Raw genomic sequence first — 10,772 nt, forward strand, 5'->3', positions numbered from 1 at the left:
GTTTTAACTACGTAAAACTTGCGAATATACAACATTCTTTGCTGTCCCATTGTCTTTGCATATAAATAGATTGTCAGGTTTACCGACTCTTGAACATGCAACATATAATGGTCCATGGGAAAACAATCTGTATTCAGATCTATACCTCATGATTCTAATGATTGCCCTTGAGCTTTGTTGATGGTGATTGCTAATCGACCATTCCCTGTCCCGGTGTCCCGGTCGTCATTTACATCCCCCTGTTTCCTCCGGTGTCCCCGTTGTAGTTGTGTCCCTGTGTCCCGGTCGTCATTTATATTCCCTGTGTCCCGGTCGTCATTTGTATCCCGGTGTCCCGGTCTGTATATACATTCGTTTTTTAGTTTTGTTTTTCTCCTTTATTTTTTTCCTTTTTTTTTCTTTTTTAGCTTATTTAGATTTTTAGATTTTTTAGTTTTTTTATTAGTTTTTAGTTTTTTTTTCTTTTTAGTTTTTTTGTCCCGGTCGTCATTTATATCCCCCTGTTTCCCCCGGTGTCCCCGTTGTAGTTGTGTCCCTGTGTCCCGGTCGTCATTTATATTCCCTCTGTCCCGGTCGTCATTTGTATCCCGGTGTACCGGTCTGTATATACATTCGTTTTTTAGTTTTGTTTTTCTCCTTTATTTTTTTCCTTTTTTTTTCTTTTTTAGTTTATTTAGATTTTTAGATTTTTTAGTTTTTTTATTAGTTTTTAGTTTTTTTTTCTTTTTAGTTTTTTTGTAGTTTTTACCTTCTTTTTAGTTTTGTTAATTTTTTTTTTTACTTATGTCCTGGTCGTCATTTATACTCCCTATGTCCCGGTGCTTTGTTGATTGCTAATCGAACATTCCTTTTGTCCTGGTCGCTTTCTCTTTGAGTGTCGTCATTTATTTTTTTCTTTTTTAGTTCTTTTAGTTTTTACCTTTTTTAGTTTTTTTTAGTTTTTTAGATGAAAATTTTTTTTAGTTTTTTCCTTTTTTTCTTTTTAGTTTTTTATTGGTTTTTACCTTTATGTTAGCTTATTTTTCAGTTTTTTCCTTTTTTTTATTAGTTTTTAGTTTTTTTGTAGTTTTTGCCTTTTTTTAGTTTTTTCAGTTTTTTTTTAGTTTTTTATTGGTTTTTACCTTTATTTTAGCTTATTTTTCAGTTTTTTCCTTTTTTTTAGTTTTTTTTAGTTTTTGGTTTTTTTAGTTTTTTACCTTTTTTTAGTTTTTTTAGTTTGTTTAGTTTTTTAGCTTTTTTATTTTTTTTTATTAGTTTTTAGTTTTTTTTGTAGTTTTTGCCTTTTTTTTAGTTTTTTTAGTTTTTTAGCTTTTTTATTAGTTTTTAGTTTTTTTTGTAGTTTTTGCCTTTTTTTAGTTTGACAACTTATTTTTATATATATAGATAGTTTTTTTTTTTTACTTATGTCCTGGTCGTCATTTATACTCCCTGTGTCCCGGTGCTTTGTTGATTGCTAATCGAACATTCCTTTTGTCCTGGTCGCTTTCTCTTTGAGTGTCGTCATTTATTAGTTTTTTCCTTTTTTTCTTTTTAGTTTTTTATTGGTTTTTACCTTTATTTTAGCTTATTTTTCAGTTTTTTCCTTTTTTTTAGTTTTTCTTTATTTTTTATTTTTTTTAGTTTTTTACCTTTTTTTAGTTTTTTTAGTTTTTTTAGTTTTTTAGCTTTTTTACTTTTTTTATTAGTTTTTAGTTTTTTTTTGTAGTTTTTGCCTTTTTTTAGTTTTTTCAGTTTTTTTTTTAGGTTTTTATTGGTTTTTACCTTTATAGTTTTTTTAGTTTTTTAGCTTTTTTATTTTTTTTATTAGTTTTTAGTTTTTTTTGTAGTTTTTGCCTTTTTTTAGTTTTTTCAGTTTTGACGTCACCTGATCCAGTTTTTTCAGGTGACGTCACCTGACACATCCACACATCCACAGACAGACAACTTATTTTTATATATATAGATATATATATCTATATTCATAGGTGGGACATAGGGACACAGCTACAATGGCGCGTAACTAATATGGCGCGTAACGACTTACGCGTGCGGGGGGGCTTGGGGGGGGCGCGAAGCGCCCCCACCAACTAGGTGTTGGGGTGGCGCGAAGCGCCACCCCAACAGCTGGTATATATATATATATATATATATATATATATATATATATATATATATATATATATATATATATATATATATATATATATATATATATATATATATATATATATATATATATATATATATATCTATATATATAAAAATAAGTTGTCTGTGGATCTGTGGATCTGTGGATCAGGTGTGACGTCGTGTTTGTCCGCATATGACGTCTGAATTATTTCACACTAATACAAAAGAAGAAAAAAACTAAAAAAGCTAAAAAACTAAAAAAAACTAAAAAAAGGTAAAAATCTAATAACTAAAAAAAAACTGAAAAAAATAAAAAAAGGCAAAAACTACAAAAAAAATAAAAACTAATAAAAAAACTAAAAAAGCTAAAAAACTAAAAAAACTAAAAAAAACTAAAAAAAGGTAAAAAACTAAAAAAAACTAAAAACTAAAAAAGAAAAAAACTAAAAAAAAGGAAAAAACTGAAAAATAAAAGAGAAAAAGAAAACTAAAAAAATATGAATAAATATATATAAAAATAAGTTGTTTGTGGGTTATGTCTGTCTGTCTGTCTGTCGAGTGACGTCGTGTTTGTCCGCATATGACGTCTGAATTATTTCACACTAATACAAAAGAAGAAAAAAAAAACTAAAAAAGGTAAAAACTACAAAAAAAACTAAAAAGAAAAAAAACTAAAAAAGCTAAAAAACTAAAAAAAACTAAAAAAAGGTAAAAAACTAAAAACTAAAAAAAATGAAAAAACTAAAAAAAGGCAAAAACTAACCGGGACACAGGGAATATAAATGACGGCCGGGACACAGGGACACAACTACAATGGGGACGCCGGGGGGCACAGGGGGATATAAATGACGACCGGGACACCGGGACACAAGGAATATAAATGACGCCCGGGACACTCAAAGAGAAATCACAGACTGGAACACCGGGACACAAATGACGACCGGGACACAGGGAATATAAATGACGACCGGGACACAGGGACATAACTACAAAGGGGACGCCGGGGTGCACAGGGGGATATATAAATGACGATGGCGACTCAGGGAATGGTCGATTAGCAATCACCATCAACAAAGCTCAAGGGCAATCATTAGAATCATGAGGTATAGATCTGAATACGGATTGTTTTCCCATGGACCATTATATGTTTCATGTTCAAGAGTCGGTAAACCTGACAATCTATTTATATGCACAGACAATGGGACAGCAAAGAATGTTGTATATTCGCAAGTTTTACGTAGTTAAAAACATATATATATATATATATATATATATATATATATATATATATATATATATATATATATATATATATATATATATATCTATATTCACAGGTGGGACATAGGGACACAACTACAATGGCGCGTAACTAATATGGCGCGTAACGACTTACGCGCACGGGGGGGCTTGGGGGGGGGCGCGAAGCGCCCCCACCAACTAGGTGTTGGGGTGGCGCGAAGCGCCACCCCAACAGCTAGTATATATATATATATCTATTCACAGGTGGGACACAGGGACACAGCTACAATGGTGCGTAACTAATATGGCACGTAACGACTTACACGCGCGGGGGGGCTCGGGGGGCGTGAAGCGCCCAACCAACTTGGTGTTGGGGTGGTGCAGCTAGTATATACATATAAATAAGTTGTTTGTGGGTTGTCTGTCGAGTGACGTCATGTCATCATATCGTCATGTCGTAAGTTGTCTGTCTGTCTATCTGTCGAGTGACGTCATTATATGACGTCTGAATTATTTCATCATATACCAATTCAAAAACGAATGTATTCAAGCCGAAGTAGCTGAGTTGGTAAAGCGTTATGTTCCAGGTTCCAGGTCTGAAAGGTTCCAGGTTCGAACCTTGACTTTAGCATTAATACAAAAGAGAAAAAAAAATAAAAGAGGTAAAAACTACAAAAAACTAAAAAGAAAATACAAAAAAAACTATAAAAGCTAAATAACAAAAAAAAACAAAAAAAAGGTAAAAAACTAAAATCTAAAAAAGAAAAAAAAAACTAAAAAACTACAAAAACTACAAAAAAAGACTAAAAAGAAAAAAATCTAATAAAAAAAACTAAAAAACTAAAAACTGAAAAAGAAAAAAAACTAGAAAAAGGATAAAAACTGAAAAATAAAGGAGAAAAAGAAAACTAAAAACCAGGACACAGGGAATATAAATGACGACCGGGACACTCAAAGAGATATTACAAACTGGGACACAAATAACGACCCGGAGATATAAATTACGACTGGGAAACTACAAAAAAAAGAAAAAAAACTAATAAAAAAAAGAAAAAAAAACTAATAAAAAAAAACTAAAAAAACTAAAAACTGAAGAGCCATTGAAGACTTTGCTTACGGGAACTACGTCAGAATCTAAGCGTTTTTTATCACAGATCAGAAAATATAACTCATGTTTCCAAATGACGTCGTTTGGTGCCCAAATCGAAAATCCAGATCAATTTATGCCTACTTTCAAAGTAAAAGGGCAAATTTATCATAGAGCAGGGTCCCTTCTATCATTGTCAGGCGAGAATCATAAATTTTTACAATTGTACTTAATCAGTGATAGAAATTCTGAATTGAATATACGTTGCGAAATTTCTCCCAACGTTGAAAGGACAATCATTTCCCAATTGTAACATCTTTTCCAAGAAAATAATAAGAATAATATCTGTTCAAAACAGCCATCGATTTGATGCCTACTGATACGCATAAAATTGATATTTCTGCTGACAAAACGCCTCCTGGCCAACATGTGCGTAGATACAATGCTCCAGCTATCGACGAAGTGGCAATCGTTATGGTCGGTGATCAGTTTTTACCTCGAGATATTATTCTTCATAAGCAAAACGCTCAGTTTGTAAGAATTGCTGAAACTAATCGATGCTACGATGCCCTACAATATTCTATCATTTTTTGGGATGGAGCCGACGGCTATCACTTTAATATTAAATTGATGAATCCAGCCACTAACAAAGAAATGAATAAGAAATGCAGTGCAATGCATTATTATTCCTATAGACTAATGATTCGGCAGGATGAAGACAATTATATTTTAAAATGCCGTCAATTGTTTCACCAATACGTCGTTGATATGTATGCAAAAATTGAATCAGAACGTTTGCTATTAATCCGTCTGAATCAGACCAAGCTCCGCTCTGAACAATACATTCATTTGATAGAAGCAGTTGTAAATGACGGTAATACCACAAACGTTGGAAGATTAACAATTTTACCTTCGTCATATGCTGGCAGTCCCCGTCATATGCATGAATATACTCAAGATGCTATTGCGTATGTTCGTCTCTATGGTCGTCCAGATTTATTTATTACATTTACATGTAATTAATCTTGGGACGAGATACAGCAGCTTTTACTTCAAGGACAATTGGCGGTTCATAGATATGACATTACGGCCCGTGTCTTCCGGCAAAAGTTGAAATCACTGATAAACTACATAGTAAAACTTGAAGTGTTTGGGTCAGTGCGATGCTGGATGTACTCAGTGGAATGGCAAAAACGAGGTTTGCCACACGTACATATACTAATCTGGCTACATAATAAAATTACTTCTAATGAAATTAGTGATGTGATTTCCACTGAAATACCTGATGAAAATGTCGATAAGGGGTTATATGATATTGTTGTAAAAAATATGATACATGGACCTTGCGGTGCACTGAACGAAAATTCACCATGCATGGCCAAAGGAAGGTGCACGAAGCAATATCGTCGACTTTTAGTATCCAACACAATTACTGGCAATGATGGTTACCCACAATATAGAAGAAGATCTACTGAAGATGGCGGTAAAACAGAAATAATAAAGAAGCGTAACGGTACCACCATCGAAGTAGACAACCAGTGGGTTGTTCCATATTCCCCATTATTATCAAAAACATTAATGCACACATAAACGTTGAATACTGTAGCTCCGTAAAGGCAATCAAATACATATGTAAATACGTCAACAAAGACAGTGACATGGCAGTTTTTGGCTTGCAGTCCGAAATCAAAGATATCGACGAAATCGTTCAATGTCAGGCAGGAAGATACATAAGCAGTAATAAAGCTAATTGCCGAATTCTTTCATTTCCGATACATGAACGTAGTCCAGCTGTTGTTCACTTAGCGGTACATTTACAGAATGGTCAACGTGTTTATTTTCCGGAATCTAACGTGCCAAAAAGAGCCCTGAATCCACCGGATACAAAGTTAACTGCTTTTTTTTCGCTATGCGAAAATGATTCTTTTGCAAAAAAACTGCTGTACACTGAAGTGCCTTCGTATTACACGTGGAATACAAAAAATAAATTGTTTGAACGCCGAAAACAGGGTAAGTCAGTCGACGGCCAACCTACCATCTTCAAAGATGCCACGATAGGAAGACTCGACACCGTTCACCCCAATCAACATGAATGCTTCTTTCTACGCCTGCTTTTGGTGAATGTATCCGGTCCGACGTCCTTTGAACTGTAAACGGTACTATACATGACACTTACCGTAGCGCATGCCAAGCTCTGAATTTATTGGAGAATGACCAACACTGGGATAACTGCATCAATGACGCGTGCGAAATGTCAACTCCAAATCAAATCCGTGCATTGTTTGGCATCATGCTAACAACTTGCTCTCCATCAGCTCCTACAGAGTTATGGGAAAAATATAAATCAAAAATGTACGAAGATATACTCCATCGAAAACGGTTAGAGACATCAGATATAACTTTTAATTTTACATCAGAAATTTATAACTACACTTTAGTTATTATAGAAGATTTGTGCGTATGTATGGCAAACAAACCTCTTCAGGATTTGGAAATGCCTTCACCTAATCGTACCACTGCTTTTTCGACATGCGTAGAAATGGATCGTGAACAAAGTTACAGTACGAGTGATCTATTGTCGTATGTACAAAATAACATTTCCAAGTTAACGTCGGAACAAAAAGACATTTATGATACGATAATGCATTGTGTCGATAACAACGTTGAAGAAATTTTCTTTTTGGATGCGCCAGGAGGTACTTATAAAACGTTTGTGATAAAACTGATTCTGGCATCAATTCGATCAAAAAATAATATAGCGTTGGCAATTGCGTCGTCCGGAATAGCCGCAACGTTGCTGCCTGGTGGAAGAACTGCTCATTCCGCTTTGAAATTGCCTCTGAATTTGCATTCTCCAGAAACTCCCACGTGCAATATTTTCAAATCATCTGAGATGGGTAAAGTATTGCAGCAATGCAAACTTATTATTTGGGACGAGCGCACAATGGCACACAAAAAATCGCTCGAGGCTCTGGATCAATGTTTGAAAGATTTGCGAGGGAATTCGAAACCCTTTGGTAGCACATTAATATTGCTTGCGGGAGATTTCAGGCAAACGTTACCGATAATACCTAGATCAACTCCTGCAGACGAAATGAATGCTTGCCTGAAAAATTCTAATTTATGGGCACACGTAAAAACATTAAAATTAACTACAAATATGCGTGTCCGATTGCAAAACGATGACTCTGGTCAAACATTTTCAGATCAATTGCCGGCAATTGGAAACGGAAAGCTCCCAGTAGACTCAATTTCAGGAAGTATACAACTACCTGCTGTATTCTGTAATTTAGTGACGTCCAAAAATGAATTGATTGAGAAAGTATTTCCGAATATTCTAAACAATTATAAAAATAATAAATAGCTAAGTGAAAGAGCGATTCTTGCACCCAAAAATATAGACGTCCACGAAGTCAAAAATATTGTTTTGACCAAGATTAGAGACCAGGCAGTCCTTTACAAGTCAGTTGACACAGTTTTGGAACCAAATGAGGCGGTTAATTATCCATCTGAAATTTTAAATTCCGTGGATCTTTCAGGGTTTCCACCACACGTGCTACAACTAAAAATAGGCGTACCAATAATAGGGTTAAGAAATAACAATCCACCAAAGCTTTGCAATGGCACGCGACTTGCCGTAAAAAAAACAATTAAAAACATAATAGAGGCAACAATCTTGACAGGGCCTTTTGAGGGTGAGGATGTTCTTATTCCTCGCATTCCCATGATTTAAACGGATCTGCCTTTGCAATTTAAAAGATTGCAATTCCCAATTCGATTAGCATTTGCATTCACCATCAACAAAGCTCAAGGTCAATCATTAGAAAAATGTGGTATAGATCTTAATACTGATTGTTTTTCCCATGGACAATTGTACGTTGCATGTTCGAGGGTCGGTAAACCTGAGAATCTATTTATATGCAGCGAAAATTGGACAGCGAAGAATGTTGTATATTCGCAAGTTTTACGCAGTTAATTTGTATTGTATCTATCTATCTATCTATCTATATAAAAACGAGTTGTGTGTATGCATGTTTGTTTGTTTGTAAAAAGAGCGTTTGCATGTGACGTCATTATTAGTACAAAAGGCTTTGAATATGCACAAAGAATGGGAAAGCCAAGAATGTTGTATATTCGCAAGTTTTACGTAGTTCAAAACACATATATAAATCTATCTATATTCATAGGTGGTACACAGGGACACAACTACAATGGCGCGTAACTAATATGGCGCGTAACTAATATGGCGCGTAACGACTTACGCGCGCGGGGGGGCTTGGGGGGTTGCGCGAAGCGCCCCCTCCAACTAGGTGTTGGGGTGGCGCGAAGCGCCACCTCAACAGCTAGTTTTTATGTCATTATAAGCCAAAAGGCTTGCGGCTAAAAGAGAAAGTAAGAAAAGAAAGCGTGCTGAGGAATCACAAGAACAACATGAAAACAGGCTTGCGTTTCAAAGGGAAAGTACCGAAAAAAATCATGCCGAGGAATCACAAGAACAACGTGAAAACAGGCTCGCGGTTCAAAGAGATAATACCAAAAGATAGCATGCCGAGGAATCACAAGAACAACGTGAAAACAGACTTGAGGCTCAAAGAGAAATTACCGAAAAAATCATGCCGAGGAATCACGAGAACAACGTGAAAACAGGCTAGCGACTCAAAGAGATAATGCCAAAAGAAATCGTACCGAGGAATCACAAGAACAAGAAAAAAATGGGAATGTGTAGCGCCCCAGGAAAAGTTAAACTTCCTCAACTGGCTGCACCACCAGAGCCATTGATGACTTTATGACGTTACAGACTGAGACACCGGGACACAAATGACGACCAGGACACCGGGACACAAGGAATATAAATGACGACCGAGATACTCAAAGAGAAATTACAGACCGAGACACCGGGACACAAATGACGACCAGGACGCAGGGAATATAAATGACGACCGGGACACTCAAATAGAAATTACAGACCGAGGCACTGGGACACAAATGACGACCGGGATACCGGGACACAGGGAATATAAATAACGAACGGGACACAGGGACACGATTACAACGGGGACGCGGGAAGGGCACAGGGGGGATATATAAATGACGACAGCGACACAGGGAAAATTCGATCAGCAATGACCATCAACAAAGCTCAAGGGCAATCAATAGAAAAATGCGGTATATATCTGAATACGGATTGTTTTCCCATGGACATTATATGTTGCATATACAAGAGTCGATAAACCTGACAATCTATTTATATACAATGGGATTCTATTACAGACAATGGGACAGCAAAGAATGTTGTATATTCGCAAGTTTTATGTGGTTAAAAACATATCTATATATATAAAAATAAGTTGTCTGTCTGTGTGTCTGTCTTTGGATCAGGTGACGTCATGTTTCTGTGTTGACTGACGTCATGAAATTAGTTGTCGTCATTTTTGCTATGACGGTGACGTCATTAAAGATATTTAATCATGAAGTTAGTTGTCGTCATTTTTGCTTTGACGGTGACGTCATTAAAGATATATAAGACTTATGTTCACGTAGAAATCTATTAATGTTTAAGTTTAAAATGACTGATGAACTTACAATGGCAAAAGCCGATGAAGATGCTCAAAGAGTGTATGCCAAAAAACTTGCTGCTGATAGAGAAAGTCAGAAAAGAAAGCGTGCCGAGGAATCAAAAGAACAGCAAGGAAACAGGCTTGAGGCTGATAGAGAAAGAAAGAACAGAAAGCGTGCCGAGGAATCAAAAGAACAGCAAGGAAACAGGCTTGAGGCTGATAGAGAAAGAAAGAACAGAAAGCGTGCCGAGGAACCTTAAGAGCAACACGAAAGCAGACTTGCTGCTAAAAGAGAAAGTGAAAAAAGAAGGCGTGCCGAGGAATCACAAGAACAGCAAGAAATCAGGCTTGCTGCTGATAGAGAAAGTAAGAAAAGAAAGCGTTCCGAGGAATCACAAGGGCTGCACCACCAGAGCCATTGAAGACTTTCCTTACTGGAACTATGTCAGAATCTAATTGTTTTTTGTCAAAAATCAGAAAATACAACTCATGTTTCCAAATGACGTCGTTTGGAGCCCAAATCGAAAATCCAGATAAATTTATGTCTATTTTCAAAGTAAAAGGGCAAATTTATCATAGGGCAGGGTCCCTTCTACCATTCTCAGGCGAGAATCATAAATTTTTACAATTGCACTTCATCAGTGATAGAAATTCTGAATTGAATGCACGTTGCGAAATTTCTCCCAACGTTGAAAGGACAATCGTTTCCCAATTGCAACATCTTTTCCACGAAAATAATAATTTAGTGCGTCTGTTCAAAACAGCCATCGATTTGA

This window comes from Artemia franciscana, unplaced genomic scaffold (assembly GCF_032884065.1).
Source record: "Artemia franciscana unplaced genomic scaffold, ASM3288406v1 Scaffold_1508, whole genome shotgun sequence".
NCBI classification, from domain to species: Eukaryota; Metazoa; Arthropoda; class Branchiopoda; order Anostraca; family Artemiidae; genus Artemia; species Artemia franciscana.